The 17,699-nt window shown below is 40.7% G+C and overlaps 1 protein-coding gene across 2 annotated transcripts in view; it reads left to right on the forward strand.

Moving 5' to 3' along the window:
- Nucleotides 1–17,699, forward strand: part of LOC122400280 — a 249,626-nt gene that overhangs the window by 165,921 nt on the left and 66,006 nt on the right. The window contains exon 1 of one of the 2 annotated variants that reach the window (XM_043401649.1): nucleotides 761–1,230. The exons of the other annotated variant lie outside the window; for it this stretch is intronic. The gene's annotated coding sequence lies outside the window, so the exon portion shown is untranslated. Of the gene's footprint in view, nucleotides 1–760; nucleotides 1,231–17,699 lie in introns of those variants that run through there. 2 annotated transcript variants of the gene reach the window in all.

Raw genomic sequence — 17,699 nt, forward strand, 5'->3', positions numbered from 1 at the left:
CGAGCTCGCCGTCAGAGTTTTGGCGCGCTTGCGGAAAAATTGAAAATTTCCCCTGTACGTTAATTCCGACGAAAAGAAGGGTTTCAAAGCTACTATTGTCGTTTAAATAAGTGTACATAGCAGATGTAAATAGCAGAACAGAATTAAAAGTTACTTGGTCATTTGCGTCGAGCGTTGTAATTTTAATTGAGGTTGCAATTGAGATATTTTACTGAAATTATAATGAAAATTTGGAGCGAATTGAATCGATAAGTGAATCTCCTCAGTTTCTGGATCTGCGAATGAAAGCACACGAAGATATGAGAGTGACCCTCTTGCAGGCTACTAGGTCACCGAGAATTTCTCGTCGGAAGACGATACGTTTCTCCACTTTGCTCCGCTTGCTGTCCGCGATATTAAAAAATTATTAACGCGGCGTACGCTAAAAATGAATTTCGAACCAAGTTACTCGAAAGCAAGTCTTTCGAAGCGTAACGTTTACGAGGAATTGCAATCAAAATAATTGATTATAGATGCAGTTGTATACTCTGTCTAACACCTTAAAATTTTGGATTTTATTTAACACTTCAATGAAAGCTCAAAAGGACGATCGAGTTAAAGAGTTGGATACGGAATAATTGAAGAAGCGTTTGCACGGAGCGCCTCGAACGGCGGTCTAGTGACATTGCGGCGTAGCGTGGATGCAGTTGGCGGGCGTGTGATCTCGCGGGGCACGGCTCGGCGAGCATCGGCCGCTCAGTCAAGAAACTCGACTGCATCGAATAACTACGAGCGAGGTTGAAATCATACGAGCACAGGAGCCGCGCTGCTCTCTCCTGCTATCGGCTCTGCCTGCACGGCGGTGGCACTCTGCCGATTCTGTGGTGTCGTGGGTTGTTCCGGGTGCAAGACAAGTGCGGTAATTTCGGTGTGGGGCCGAGAGTGTTCTCAGGGTCTCGCGATTAAAGGACGAGCAGGCGTAACGGGGACGGGGAGACGGAACACCACTCGTTTTTCCTTTGCTCTGACCACGGACGCGCGCCGCTCCTGGAACTCTTTCGAGAGGTTCGCGTTTCCAACGTCCACTGCCGAAAAGGGGCAGCGCCTGGTGACAGTGATGAGTGTTTCTCTGATTGTGCTCGTCGTCGACACCATCGTGCCCGTTGTTCGGAGCTTACGTGACTGTGACCGTGACTGCCGTGCCGTCGCCGCCGTGATGTGCTTCGCGAGCTCGGCCGCCAAGGAGATGCTGTGAGTACGATGGGCTCGCCTTCTCCTTTTATTCCCACCTCTTTTTGCCCGACGTGATCGCGTTTCCGTTACACGAGCAAGTTTCGGGGCATTTGTTTATGTGCCACAGATGGTACCGAAGGTCGGCCCCGGAAACGGGTCGGGAGTCACGATTTCATTCTCGACGATCGCGTTCGCCCACTCCCGATGCGATTCTTTTGTTCGGTTCTCGGGGCTTTTCCTTCGCGGCATTTGACAGAAATATTTCGAGCCCACCGCTGACCGGAAACGAGAGTCGCTCGTATCAACGGTGCAGCGTTTGCCGACCGTCGTGTTTCTCGATAGGAATCTCTCGGCTATCGATTCGCGGGAAAATCGTACGGGAAATCGAGTTCGGTAGCGGACCGAAAGTCAGAAAATTAAGTCGGCGGCGCAACGAGGCCGTTGCTCTCCGCCGATAATGCACAGTTGCAGACGCGGATATTTTTTTTTCTTGTTTTTTCTCCTTTTACGAGCTCCGCCGCGTGTTGCGCGGCTGTGTGCAATTTTTTCCCCCTTTTTCGCGAGATAAAGCCCGGAGTTAGCGGGGCAGTTTTTTGTCAACGACGTTGCTGCGCAATAAAGACGGCTCGTGGCGACTCTAATATGGTGGCTCGGTGCCGACGGAAACGTCGAAAGTCCGCCGAAAAGGGTTTCCGATCGGGATACACGACCGTTTGACGCGTTTCCCATTTCCGGCCGTCTCGCGGCCGTCCCCGAAGCCATAGATTTCTCTCTGGGCGTCACGCTTACGGTACGTGTAAACGTGCCTCGCCGGGCGCTCGTCCGTTGAAAACGAAAACCGCGTCGAAATTGGTAATTCGAACATTTCCCCGGCAGTCTCGATTTCGACACTCGAGCTCGGAAACCCGGTAGCATGGAAACGAGCCGCCACGCTCGCAGCTTCGACGGGAAAAGAAAGAGGAATAATTAGTCATGCGTAAATTTGTAACAACTCGATCGTCACGAAGGCTATGGAATTATGATAATATCGAGCTGCTGTTCGTCGCGGAATATGAACCAAAAAATGAATATTTATACGAAAATCATGTACGGGCATAGAAACTTCTGTAACGAACGATTCAATGAATCGCGAGAGTATGGGTACGCGTTTAGACGTGGAACCGACTCGAGTAGTGGTTTCGAAGATTAGAGTCGTTCCTTGTTGGAAACGAGTCCAGTCGTGGTGTCGGATTTCGTGGAATTTAACGAACCGATTCGCGGTAGAATGTATTCGATTTTGGTATTAATTTCGTATTAACGTTCGCTGGTTTCGTCGTCGATCAATCCCTCGATTTTTTTCGATGCATCGCTGGAAGGGAAACGGCTCGCGTGATGCACGACGCTTCGGAAATCTATGAAATTGATAGCCACTTACGTAACACGGCATGCAGAACCGCGAGAATACAGAGGCGATTAGACGCCATTTTTCACCAGCGTCCTTAACTCATTAAGCAAATAGGGAGTAACGGTCGTGCTGCGTGTTGCGTTAGTGACGTGTACCGTTTCGAGTAACAAACAGATTTTCGATCCGCCATGTTTTTCCTTGAAAAAATCGTATCTCTAGGCGATACAGTTTTTCCGCCATTTTTAGCAATCGGAAGTACCGAATATTTCTGAGACGCGTCAGATACGATGTTTTTAATGGAAAATTGTTCCGTACGAGCATCGCGGGAACGGTTAAGCACAAATATGGGGATTTCTCGATCGAGAAATTGTTCGAACGCACTTTTACCGTCGAGCGAACTTTCGCGCCATATTTTCGTCGCCGTAGGGTTATTTGGTTTTCCACGATCGTGGTGAACTCGAGCGTGAAAATTTGTAAAATTTCCACGAATCGATGCGAATGAAAATATTTGTTGGAGACATCCGGAAAATCGAACGTGTTATTTAGAATCAGCGTCGGCCATAAATTGTTGCCTCTTCCGGTTCCCCCACCACCTTGGGGAATTTGAACGTGAAAGAAGAGCCGGCATTAGAAATCGATGCCACGATTGTCTCGTTTTGATTCGTTATCGTCTAATATATGCGTTATAGACCAAATAGTTTAACACTTAACAATAAAGAAAATGGACGAATTCATTCCTATTTCTCGAATCACTGCAAGTCATGAATGTCGAACGTGTTCTCTGCTAATGGCCACTCTATAGATATGCAAATAGCTCCGCAAATTTTTTATTCGCGTCGTACTGATCGTTTAAAAACAAAAATTGAAAAAAGGAGAAAATAAATATAAATAATTCTAGGATTTTGCTTTAAATTTAATTGGAAATATTTGCTTTAATTAATTAATCGAACGGCACAGTTAATTTTTTTTCGTGGTATTTCTAAAATTAACGATGATTTGAACGTCGTTTTTCCGAATGCACCGGTAAAAAAGTGTTGAATTTGTTATTTGGATAAGCTGCGGACATAATGCTAGGAATTTAAATGTGAATAATGTAATGGAGGGATTAAGTATTATCTCTTCTCTTATGGTCCCCCGTTATACTTCCTTCTTAATGTAGTTGATGCAAAAGGGTTTCTGCTTCCTCTTATTTTGCATGGAAAACAATTAAACTCATAGTTTTGGTTGTTATACGGTGAAATTTATGTGAATACAACATTTGTTTACGGTTAGATCTTATAAGAAATGGCATGGATCTTTTCATAAAATAATATTGGAATGATCGATTCCAATATAAATTTGAACATTGTTGAACTTGTTATTGAAAGATAAACTCGTCGAAGTTGAAGTGAAATTCCGAACATTTAAGGTTTTCCTTTTGCATCGATTGAGAGCCACTGGGTAGCGACCAGCCAGATTAGATATCTGAATCTTGACTGTATCGACGTGGACACGTTAGCATGGAATAGCCACAAAGTGTGTATCGTCCCTCTTTCCAGAACATATCGTCGATAGTTACAGTGGTTTTGCTCGCAATGGAGGCGCATCAAGGAAATATCATTGCTCGATGTAAGATTAAGATAGATGAATCTTAACGATTCGAAACGGGCTTGCAGTCCCTCGACTAATAAGCTGTTTGCAGCGACACACCCAGCGCACCAATTGCAATTGCATCCTCCCACCCCCTGCTACAAATATCCAATTTAACCCTTGAATTTGCTGTTATTCATTAATTCACGTTAGATGGAATCTTGATCAACGATAAAATAACTCGTTCCAAAGAGTCTAATCATTGAATCTGAATTCCATTTAAGGGGTAATCCTCTTCTTCGGTTTTCCAGTAAAGCTGGGGCTGAAGTTGAATTTCAGGCAATTAAATGCGCGAAAGAACTTGGGTAACTTGGAAAAACTATACAAATTATTTCCTTATGGTGTATTAATTAATTTGTATTTCCAAGCAACGACAAAAGTTACGTCCTAGATCCGCCAGAGGACTCGTCGGTGAGGCTTTTCTAACGGATCTTACCTTAAACGTGGCTCTCGGTTGGAAAGTATCTCCTACATAAGGAAACTAATCAAACTCAGCGGCGAGAATGATGTGCCATCTAGTGGTTAAGTTGCTTGGAGGTTTAACGAGTATTTTTGCTTAGAAAATTTGGACGAAACGTTGGCCGAGATAATCAGAATAAAAGAAGGGTGGAAACCAACCTTTGTTTATTTATTTTGAATAAATTTTACGGAAATAGTTCGCTGTATTGTCTTTTTAAAAATGTAAACAATGACGATCACATGCACAATACTAAAAGCTGCTAAAGAATTTATTTAAAGAAACTTCCGAGTATTTCCCACAGTTTTCAAGACACCATTAAGGGTGAAACTTTTAAGGGTAGGTCCGCCCCGTAAACTCGAGTCAACTCGACGACAGGAAATACGTATGTCTCACTTTTGGTCTGTTACTACACTTCACAAGGTGGCAAAGTTCCATCAAAATCGACGGAGGAGTACTTCACGCACGTTCCTTGTACAAGAGAGCTTGTAACATCAGGTGCTAGGGGATGGAAAATTGGAAAAAGTATATTCATGTACTGAGATTGTACCAAGACATTTATATAGAATACAATTTACTCATTTCTTTTTCGTTAAAGTGGAATAAATTTCTAAGTTTGTCAGCATTGACTCGATTATTGCAACAAATGAGGTCGAAGACGCTATTCGTGAGCCATCAGTGAGCTGCGCTACTTCTTATTGTCTACAATGGTTATTGCAAGAATCTCGAGTTCTGATTTCTTGCAACAATCGAGGTTCTGCTATATTCAAACTGGTACCGCGACGGAGAATTCCAGTTCTCGTAGATTAAGAGACACGATCTCTAAAGAAGATCTATACGATTTTGTAGCGCGACCGTTGCGCAAAATACACTTTTCTGAGATCTCCAGAGTCTGCGTCCCTCGCGTTCTTGGATGGTAAAAACTCGGTTCGAGGACTCGGTTTCGCCGACAAAAGATTTCTACGGTAAATGGATCGATCCAGCTAAGGAACTCCGCTGGCAAAACAGTTACAGTCATTGCGGTTGTACGAGCAGACGTGACGTGGGTCCCGCGTTCCATTCAAATCGAATTCCGCGCTGAACGCAAGAGGCAGGCCGGGATTATCGTCGACGACGAACAGATTCCGTGGAATCTTCGTGCCACGGATCCACCTGCCGAGGTGGTTGTAAAAGTCGTCCTAATTATTTCTGTCGATGCCTGGCGACTGTCGATTCGCTCGCCACGAAGTGGAACATGAAATTATTTCGGACGCGTTGATCTGCAAAGCCCCATCGGACGCTACGCGTGATAATTTCTTGGGTACTTCACAAAATGGCGATTGGAAGAGAAGATTCTAGGATTCGTTTGGAATTAAGGCGTTTATGACAAACTGGGTCTGTTGCCAGTTTATTGCAAATAAGGAACGTTTTAGATAACTCGAAAATCAGGTTCTTCAGCCCAATAGTAGCTAATGTTATGCTTATCAACGGATAAGGACGAGTAATGTTCTTTGGTTGATTGCAAAGAAGTAGTTAATGATCGGTAAACGTCTCGCGATGGCTTGTTATTCGAAGCAAGAGAGGATCGAGGCGATTTACATTTATGTTGGAGCTGAATGGCGCATGATAGCATTAATCGTATTTATCGTACAGTAATATTATTTAAAAATTCGGAGAAACCGGTAGTATCGAGGACGAAGAAGGATATCTAAACTGTTACAAAGTTGTAACTAGTTGTAACTGTAACAAGTTGCTGCTGTTCATACAGAACAAAGAACCGTTTTTATTACCAAACCATTCGCTCGAAATAGTTCGAACTTTCCTTTTTCACCGCCCAGGCGTCTCGAACTGGGCGACGAAGAATATTTTCAAGAAATCCCCGACTCCATTAAATCAATCAGGCCAGTCAGCTAGTTCGTCGAAGCCGATCAATCCGAACCGCAATCATCGTGCGAATTAAAACGTCAAACGAATCCCGATTCAATCGGACGCCGCGGCGCGTTTAGCTGAGAAGCTCTAGAAAACCAAGTTCGCCTTTCGTTTTGTCGATCGATCGATGATCGACTCTCGAACGCCTTCCTGTCCGTCCTGTGTTAATCAACAAAGCTTGAATTTCGACGAGAAAATAAAAGAAATATTGCACTACGGTATTGCCCGGATAACTGAAACATTTTCTCCCCGAGTAGTTGCAACTAAGCCTTTGTTCATTTTTGCCACGCTGGCTATGCAATTGGATAAGTAATTGTCTCGGTTAGGGAGAAACGTTGGTTTCCATTGGAAAGTAACGATCGATCGATGATCGATGGTCGATGATCGATTCTTGAACGCCTTCCTATCCGTCGTGTGTTAACAAAGTTTGAATTTCGACGAGAAAATAAAAGATATATGTATTGCGTTACGGTATTACCCGGATAAGTGAAACATTTTCTCCCCGAGTAGTTGCAACTAAGCCATCCTCCGTTCATTTTTCCCACGCTGCCTATGCAATTGGATAAGTAATTGTTTCGGTTAGAGAAAAACGTTGGTTCCCATTGGAAAGTAACGATCGATCGATGATCGATAATCGATGATTGATTCTCGAACGCCTTCCTATACGTCGTGTGTTAATCAACAAAGCTTGAATTTCGACGAGAAAATAAAAGAAATATTGCGCTACGGTATTACCCGGATAACTGAAACATTTTCTCCCCGCGTAGTTGTAACGAAGTCAACCTCTGTTCATTTTTGCCACGCTGGCTATAGAATTAAGTCATTTCCTCGATTAGAGGGAAACGTTGAGTTACATAGGAAAGTAACGATCGATCGATGATCGATGATCGATGATCGATCGCCTTCCTATACGTCGTGTGTTAATCAACAAAGCTTGAATTTCGACGAGAAAATAAAAGAAATATTGCGCTACGGTATTACCCGGATAACTGAAACAATTTCTCCCCGAGTAGTTGCAACTGAGCCAACCTCTGTTCATTTTTGCCACGCTCTGGCTATACAATCGAGTAATTTCCTCGATTAGAGGGAAACGTTGATTTACATAGGAAAGTGACGGATCGATCGACGATCGTTCATCGAGTGTTTCGTTGAGTTTCAAGCGACTGCGTGAATATTCGAACGACGATGGCCATAGATAGTAATTATTCATACTTCGTACCACTCCGGAGCAGCAAGTATTAACATTAATCGGTCGTTGTTCGATTAATACGCTCGTGGAGCATTATCGTATTGATTAATTACGCAAGATCATGCCAATTACACAAGATTCGATCGTGTATGAGAACGCATTAATTCACAGGTATGTCCACGTGACCGAAGCAACTTTGTTATCCTTGTCCGGTCATAATTCTCCCCGAGTTTGAATAATAACCGGGACATAAATATTCGGTCGAGAATATTCAGCTTCTTTGCAAATTCATGAACTCTATGCTTCCGCGGCGGTAATTTTTGTCTCTTATATGTATTATTGACGTCAGCGACGGAAGAGACAAGTTTGCTCTTAAATTATTTTCTTGTCGATGAATGCTCTTTTTTCTCTAATTCGACACTCGGTGTTCGCAGTATACGTATAGCGTTAGAAAGACTTTCGAAGAATTTAGATACATCGTCAAGATGACGTTGCAATTTTGAATTAAAAAACGCGGAAAGTTTAAAAAACACTGTGACCAATCATTATTACACGCTTTCAATTAAAATTATTTCTTCGTCTTTGGTCTTCAAAACTGATCATATTTCGTGGCTCGAGCCAGGGTTATACTCTTCCCTGTTATTCGCAACTTTTCCGCCATTTTCCTGGAAACAGGAATTCCATTAAAGCTTTCAAATCTGCCGACCCTTTCATCAGACAGGATCGATTTTGCCGTCATCGTCTATTTGAATTAAAACGAGCTAGGCTTCGGACTTCGGAGGACGTATCAATCTGCACCGACATGGGAGAAATGTCAGTCGTTGCGAGCGAAATTAACAGAACGATACTTCAATTTCATGGAAGCCCGCGCGCGTCTGCAGAAAAAAAACACAATGATTTTCGATAATTACGTTCGCTCCCGCAGCTACAACACGACCATAAAATTAATTTATTTCGTCCACAATACTCCTTGTTTCCGTGTGAAAACAAATCATTTTATCCATGGTTCGTACTTAATTTACACACTTGATATTTATATTTCGGTATCATTTTTGTTAAAAATACGTATTCATATATTGAGATTGTACCAAGACACTGTAATACAATTTATTTCTGATTTTTTTTTCGTCAAAATGGAATCAATTTGTAAGTTCGTTAACATTGGCTAGTTAATTTTTCGTATTTTTATCTCAAAGAAGGTCAGTATCATTATTAATCATATACTGAGATTGTACCAAGACACTTGTATGGAATACAATTTATTTCTCATTTCTTTTTCGTTAAAATGTAATCAATTTGCAAGTTCGTCAGTGTTGTCTAATTCTAAATGTTCATTATACCGAGATTGTACCAAGCCACTTACACGGAATACAATTTATTCCTGATTTCATTTTCGTTAAAATGTAATCAATTTGCAAGTTCCTTATTAAAAATTCTCGAGACCGGATGGTGGAAGCTCCACCGTGCTCCAAGCATTCGTAATATCCGATTTAGCAACGTCATCCAGATACGCAACGTAACCGGAAGTCGGAATTACGCGTACTTTTAAAGATCGTGTGCCGTTCGCGGTGCACCGGGTGTTCGTTAAAACCAGTTTCCTCGTCGTCTCGAGTAGCGATATCTATTTTTCGCAAATTTTTGAAGCTTTCCGCCTCGGTTCGCCGGGTCGTCGAGGGCCCCGCGACAACCTCGACGCGAGTTTCGCGATGCAGCTCGCGGCGTATTGCACGGGGAACTTCGGTACGAAATTCTGCGGGCAATTTGCACGACGTAGGCTCTCCTGCAAGTGGGTCAGCCTCTCGGTGTCCGCGCGAAAAAAGCTTAAGGCGCTGTCTGCGGCCATTTCGCTACGCTCTTAACTCACCAGCAGAGATGGGCAAAATTCTATTCGAACAACAAACATTCGATGTTATCGTACCTACTATCTATTCGCCACGATCGAACGGTTATATTCTCATTTGTTAATTGCGATTGCAACGAGATAGGGAAATAAGAATTTTTTATAAACATGAAAATATCGTGACTACAGTATTTAGACACTGCTACGATTTAAATTATACAGGATGTCCGGTAACCCCTGGGAAAAATTTTAATGGGAGATTCTAGAAGCCAAAATAAAACGAAAATCAAGAATACCAATTTGTTGATGAAGGCATCGTTAAAAAGTTATAGAAACATCTCCGGCCACACGGTATATTTTCGTTAAAGAATTTTTTTCTCGAAAGTGCGTAGGATTTCGAGAGTATGTCTATTCACCAAAAATGCTTGCAATTTACCCCTGTAACTAAATATAATTTTTTTAGTATGATTTTAAATTTTTTAATTTTGTCAACAAATTTCACACCCCGAATTTTTTCCTAGAAAGTAGGTAGGATTTCGGGGGTATGTTTATTGACCTAAAATGATTGTAATTGACCCCCGTAACTGAAAATAATTTTTTTAGAAGGATATGAAATTTTTTTCGTCGAATAATTTAGGCAACTTCCTGAATTTTTGTCTCGAAACTGCGTAGGATTTCAGGGATATGTCTATTCACCAAAAATTCTTGTAATTAACCCTTGCAACTAAATATAATTTTTTTGGTATGATTTGAAATTTTTTAATTTTGTCTAAAAATTCCATTACCTACTCGAATTTTTTTCTCGAAAATGGGTAGGATTTCAGGGGTATGTCTATTCACCAAAAATGATTGTAATTTACCCCCATAACCAATAATAATTTTTTCAGAATGATTTGAAATTTTTTAATTTAATTTTTTAATAACGAAGTCAAGAAATTGATATTCCTGATTTTTGTCAAAATTTTCCCAGGGGTAGTCGAACACCTTGTATAGACGTTGATAGGGTTACTTGTACAGTAAGTCTCATAAAGTAATAATTTCTGTATAGAATCAGTATTTATTCTATCAGCTTTTTTCTCTCGTTTCTTCCCCCATCGAACACTGGGTACCAATATGTTTTCTGCGACAAGGTTTGAATCAGAATAGATCCAAGCGTCTCTAGAACGGAGTACTTGTAATATTAATGCTCGTTAAGCGGATGTAGAGTGTCCAGGTTGCACACAGGAAGCGAGAGGAAACGTAACGATGACTATGGATGATCCTTCGAGGCTACTGTTTCGCTGCCTCGGGATCAGCGGGATAGATTTGGCTTCGATAGAGACGAGCAAGACGATTAAGGAACAGGCGAGGTGTATTTTCGTCGGCCTCGGCGCGTATCGGTACCGTAAAATCGCGTTGCGCCATTCCCAGCGACACCGAACTCGCGCTACAAGGGGAACGATCATAAAACGCTACTCGATTAAACTCGACACGTGACTAAACTAACGAGCCATACATTCTGTAAGGTTCGTAAAAATGTCGATCGTTAGCCGCCGGCAATGAGATCGGGACTCCGTTTCAACCCCTTCGAACCTGCACGATATTTAAAACTGGACGATTCGTGCAGATCGAAACTGTGCAAAAATCTGTTTCAGCATTAAAAATTCAGATTCAAAAGAGTTAATCTTTCATCGACTCGTACAAACTAAATACGTATTAATTGTTTTACGTTTGAATTCAAAGATTTGCTTGTCGCCTTTAATATGTACACAGCTTTCACGACCGTAATTTATTACCTTTTGTCATGAATCCGTGTGTAAAAAGTATCGCATAAACAGAGGGACTGATGTATTTATTTCTATAGTATTATTGTAATATTTTTCGATCGCATGCTCGCAGGTTTTTACGGTCCCCCGTGTTTAAATCTGTAACTCGCGGCTCCCGAGGAATAATGGTGTGGCTCGACGGGAGGGCCATGTGGCTCCGATTGAGAATCACTGGTTTAATCGATGTGGTAAAAGGTGTAAGCCAGTGGTGCACAAAGTTCGGCCGTTTCGTCGTATTTGTCCAGTGCACGAAACAAAAGAAACTTCAATTTTAAATGTTACCGTTTCGACCAATTTCTAAATGGTCTTTAGGAAACTATCAGTTCATCAAATTTTAGTATTGTGCAATAATTATTTTCTAATGGTAATGACAAGTATCGTAGATATGCTTTAATGTTTTTAGCGTCCATCTGTGGATCGATGAAAACTCCATAAAAAAATTAAGAAAAACCCAGCAGCAAGATGATCTCGACAACACCTATCATTCGATCTATGAATCAGGAAAATTGTATCCGTGCTAATTTCTAGATTATAAAAATAATATGAATGTTTTTCGAATCGAATATAAAGCGCATTTAGTCTCGTCGAGAACAAAATATGTTTCAAATAAATTCGTTTAATCGATCGCGGTATTGTTTATTGTTTGTGTGGAAAGATGGATGTGTTTTTAAAGTTTTTAAGCGATCTTTTAATTATTTGCCCACAATACGGTAAATTTAGCGAAACTTGTAGCTGCCAAACGGGCCAACGCCCCGCAACTTGAACCTAGCATCAACAAAATTTGAAATAACGCTTTTGTGTACCAAAAATCGAAATTTATCCAAAAGATAAGGGAACCATTACTTTAACCCCTTCTAGCTCTTATTCTTCCGTGCGTTTTATATAATACCAATAGAAACAATAGGAATTCTATGCAACTGAGATATATTAATTCATTTCTTAATTATTAAAAAGTAGCAGCAAATAATTCGATATTTCGAAAACGTCTAAAGGTATTTTTATTTGCAAAGTTTGCAATTTTCTCATTCGTTGCCTTTGGCTCGCGAATGCACCCGAAATACTTCAAGGATGTCATAGTTTTCTAAATTTATATATATAGTAACACTTATCACCGCACTAAAGCGGTATCTAAACGACCAATGATAATACACTCGACTTTACCGTAAAGTTCTTAAATATACTTACGTTGAAATTAGCTATTACTCGTGGCTTCGTTGGAGTCGTTTCTGCCAACAGTTTTCTCTAGCCTTGTTTTAGATTTAATCCCCAAGAAATTATGTCGTAAACGCTTCTTGAAGTTTGTTGTTTTATACAGGCTGATCGACCAACCTTGGGAAAAATTTTAATCGGAGATTCTAGAGGCCAAAATAAGGCGAAAATCAAGGATACTAATTTGTTGATTGAGGCTTCGTTAAAATGTTATAGAAACATTTCCAGCCACACGGTATATTTTTGTTAAAGAATTTTTTTCTCGAAAGTACGTAGGATTTCGGGGGTATGTGTATTCACCAAAAATGATTGTAATAGATCTCTGCAACAGAAAATAATTTTTTTACAACGATTGGAAATTTTTTAATTTTGTCGAAAAATTTCACTTTCTCGAATTTTTGTCTCAAAAATGGGTAGGAATTCGGGGGTATGTCTGTTGACCAAAAATGATTCTAAGCGACCCCTGCAACTGATAATAATTTTTTTACAACGATTGGAAATTTTTTAATTTTGTCGAAAAATTTCACTTTCTCGAATTTTTGTCTCAAAAATGGGTAGGAATTCGGGGGTAAATCTGTTGACCAAAAATGATTCTAAGCGACCCCTGCAACTGATAATAATTTTTTTACAACGATTGGAAATTTTTTAATTTTGTCGAAAAATTTCACTTTCTCGAATTTTTGTCTCAAAAATGGGTAGGAATTCGGGGGTATGTCTGTTGACCAAAAATGATTCTAAGCGACCCCTGCAACTGAAAATAATTTTTTTATAACGATTGGAAATTTTTTAATTTTGTCGAAAAATTTCACACATTCTCGAATTTTTGTCTCAAAAATGGGTAGGAATTCGGGGGTATGTCTATTCACCAAAAATGATTGTAATTGACCCCCGAAACCGGAAATAATTTTTTAACAAGTTGATATTCTTGATTTTCGTCTTACTTTGGCCACTAGAATTTCCCATTAAAATTTTTCCCAGGGATAGTATTAAATTGATTTAAAGAATTTCTTAATTACATTTATCCTCACGTCAATTAAGTTTTATTTGTAATTATTTAGAATTCGTTCCTGGTATACACGAAATAGAATGGTTTAACTAAAATCGGTTTTGTAGATTTGAAGTTTAAACAGATTCTAAAAATCTAGAACGAGCGTGCATTTCTTAGATTGTGATTGTGGTAAATTGAGTATGTCCAGTATGTAGATCTGGTGCAAGTATGAAAATTATACGAGCCTCGTCCTGACTTCTGCAAACTCTAGAAGCGAAGACACGACTTTTAGTATTCTCAGTTAACATATCGCAAGACTAGAAATTCATAGATTTTAAAATCCAAGACGGCACGTCATATTTTATTAAATAATTCTAAATACAAGTGGAAACGAATGGATCGGCGACAGTTTTTTTTAACGCGAATAAAGTTAAAAAACGCATAGTTTCGTTAAAATCGCGACGTAAATCGTATTTTCGCGAGCAGAAGCTCCGTCGCGTACGTTTTCATATCGCGAAGCCTCGAGTCCATGGGTTTTATCGATCGTCCTTTTCCTCCCTCGAACGCTCTTCTGTCGTCGATTAGCGAGAAAAGGCTTTCGGAGATCGATGTAATTCTCGTCTCGTTTCTCATCCGACTTTAAAACGCCTTTGGGCACCGTCGTCGAAACTGTTCGCGCGGCGTTCGTTTAAAACCGAACGATAAATAAGGAATTATTCGCGGCATCGTCGAAAGCAGAAATACCCGTAGGATTTATCGTGAATATTTCTGAAAGTGCATTCTATTCCGCGATAGCGCCGACGTCGTGGAACTTATCCTCCATTCGTATTCCATTTACGAGAGGGGCTCCCTTTGTCGCGCGAAAACGCTTCGCGGCCGCTGTCGTTTCGAGAATCGCCCCCCGTTGACTGCCTTTTCTGGCTCGATGTATTTTAAAACGCTTTTTTCACCGAGTGCTCTCGAATTAACGACGCGTTAGAGCCTCGATCGCCAGGACGAGTCGCTGCACGCGCCTGTTCTGTTCGGTCGATCGAATCTCCTCCCGCGTGCCGCCATTATCATTTTCGTCGATCGTTTTGTTTCGTAAACACCGCGACGATTTTCAGGCTCGCGATTTTTTTTATCGTCGATAAGACGTTGCTGGAAATTATCGTAGCGCGGCTGGAACATATTTCTGCACCCTCTTTCTTCGCGGTTCTCTGTATTCCTTTAAAAAGCGTGTCGCTAGTGTTGCAATTAACGAGACTTTTACACTTTTATATCAGAGGGTGTACAAACGAGTAAATAAATAAATAAATAAACAATTGTAATAAAGGTTTGACACAAAGGGGCGTTTGTTATTTTAAAAAGACCAGTACGTCGGATAAGATCCGCGGCGACCGATCACGCGACGATGGATTCACGTGATCGCGAGTTATAACCGAGCGGCGGGTCCGACAATGGAATTTCGGCCGCCTTTCCGGAATACTCGAAAAAACAGAAGGACGCTTGAACGCGCCGTGGACAAAAGACGGACCTCTGCTTTTGTATTCTTTCCTTTCTCCCTCTGTCCCTCCCTTTCGTGCCCGTTTCCGTCCTTGTTCCTCCCCCGTCGGTGGCTGGATTTCGTGACGGCGCGCCGGCTAAAGGGGAATGGATGAGGAATATTAAAGAAAAAAGGAACGGCAAAGAGCGGTGGGAGTGGTTGAAACGATCGCGAGGGAAAAAGAAGGATCGGCGAAATTCGGGTGGAAAAAAGACGGAGGAACGGGGGAGAGGCTGTATGCGAGGGAATAAGGGTGAGAGAAGTGGTTCCGTGGAGGGAACAATGCGAAATGTCTTCGGTGAGAATTCTTTACTCGCGAAATGCGTTCTACGGATGAAAGAGTACGCTGGAACCTCCATTATACGAATTAACCCCCCGGACTCGCGAGTCGCGCGACAACACGAACATCTGACCCATAATAAAATTAGGCTAAGTTTGCACGAATCCACTTTCAACCCTTTCTTAAAATTAATACCTATTAAGAATATATTTTCACTTATCGATGCATCCTGGAAAGGTTTGGGGAACAATTTTAATACTACATCGAATATTAAGAATGTCTCTAAGAAAGAAAATGCTGTACGATTTTACCCAAAGAATAAAAATATTTAAACTTATCGAAGAATCTTAGAAAGTTTTCCGAAATAATTTTAACACTATATCAAACATTAACAACGTCTCAAAGAAAGAAAATGCAGTACGATTTTACTCAAAGAATAAAAATATTTAAACTTATCCATGCATCTTGGAAAGTTTTCAGAATTAATTTTAACACTATATCGAATATTAAAGGTGTCTCTAAGAAAGAAAATGCAATACGATTTTAACGCAAGAATAAAAATATTTAAACTTATCAATGCATCTTGGAAAGTTTTCAGAAATAATTTTAACACTATATCAAACATTAACATCGTCTCTAAGAAAGAAAATGCAATACGATTTTACCCAAAGAATAAAAATATTTAAACTTATCAATGCATCTTGGAAAGTTTTCAGAAATAATTTTAACACTATATCAGACATTAACAACGTCTCTAAGAAAGAAAATGCAGTACAATTTTACCCAAAGAATAAAAATATTTAAATTTATCCATGCATCTTATTCGAAATCGTTGAGAAATATTTTAAAAACTATATCAAATATTAACAACGTCTCTAAGAAAATTGAATAAGTGTACAAATAGCTGGCAAATTTTTACGCAACCCGTCGCGTTGAAATGCAGACAAAAAAGGAAAGTGGTAGATCGAGTTATGCAACGAAATAATACAATTTATATTCCGATAAAAAAAAGGTTTCTTCCTGTTTATTTTGTCCAGGTTATCCGGCGAATAGACAAAGCGGGAGTTCATCAAGTTTTCTGAGATACTTGACGGTTCCGTCGAGAACCGTACGCTCGTTTAATTCGAAACAATCGTCGCGCGGAAATTCGCCGGGAATTTATATTTCAGTTCCGTTTAGTCGGAACAGCTGTTCCATTAACGGTTACTATTCGTTTCTGGGGAATCAAGGGCCCCGGATTTCGTTGAATCGCGAAAATTTTAATTACATTCTATCTTCGTTACCGTAACTAAAATTTTAATTACGCTCTATCCACGGTAACGTAGCCATTGCTATTAGCGTTACTGTTCGTTCGATAAACTTTGCTGTCACGCTGGGTAGCCATCGCGTCTGTTTCTTCCTGGTTTAGCGGGGAAAAATGAATCGCTGTCGCTGGCCACGATTTCGTGCAGACGTCGATCGCATCCTTCGAAGATTTTTGAGGGGTTGAATGATTTTCTGTATCGAATAACGATTAACGCCAATTAACAGACCAGATTATTTAAATAGTGCTCGTCATCGATTTTAAATGCTCGGGGCCACTTCACGGCTACCGATAACAGTTGTAATTATAAAGCCGCCGATAAGCGTCGATTAACAGCTATAGTTGTTAAATATCGCGTGCCACGACGGGAACAATCGCACGCCAGGTCGATTAATAATATTACGGGTCGTATAGTTTGCACAAAACGGCACTCCCCCCGGCTAGGTCGTATAATTTTACCAATAATCTGTCTAAATCTGTCGATTCGTTTTATAGTTCCATTTGTTCTCCGATACTGTCCGCGGCTGTGTTATAAATCTGTTGGGAACTCTTTTATTCGTCCCCTTGAATTATCAAAGGTATGAATCACTTCCACCATTTTGGATAACGCTGGTGAAAAGGGGGTTTCTTTTCTCTCTATTCTCTCGTGCTTTTTCGACATTGAAACTGTATTTTTTAAACGTCTCCACGGGAGAAAATCAAATGGAAGTTAATGGAGATCAACTTGTGTCGTCTTGCACAGCCTCCGCTCCGCGTTTATACGATACTTCCGGTATCATTATTGTCGATGCACGCCGCTGCACCGCGTTTTTCTTTTTTCTTTTTTCTATCCTGTCCGTATACAAGTTTGTCCAGAGATTATGGCGAACCGACGCACACTGAATCAATCAAGCAATAGTGTTGGTAATAATATGGTGTCTTTACAATGAAAAGTGTAGATGAGATCGGCGCCGATTACGTAACAATGCAG

This window comes from Colletes gigas, unplaced genomic scaffold (assembly GCF_013123115.1).
Source record: "Colletes gigas isolate AHSC1104 unplaced genomic scaffold, ASM1312311v1 Colletes_gigas_Sc00016, whole genome shotgun sequence".
NCBI lineage: Eukaryota > Metazoa > Arthropoda > Insecta > Hymenoptera > Colletidae > Colletes > Colletes gigas.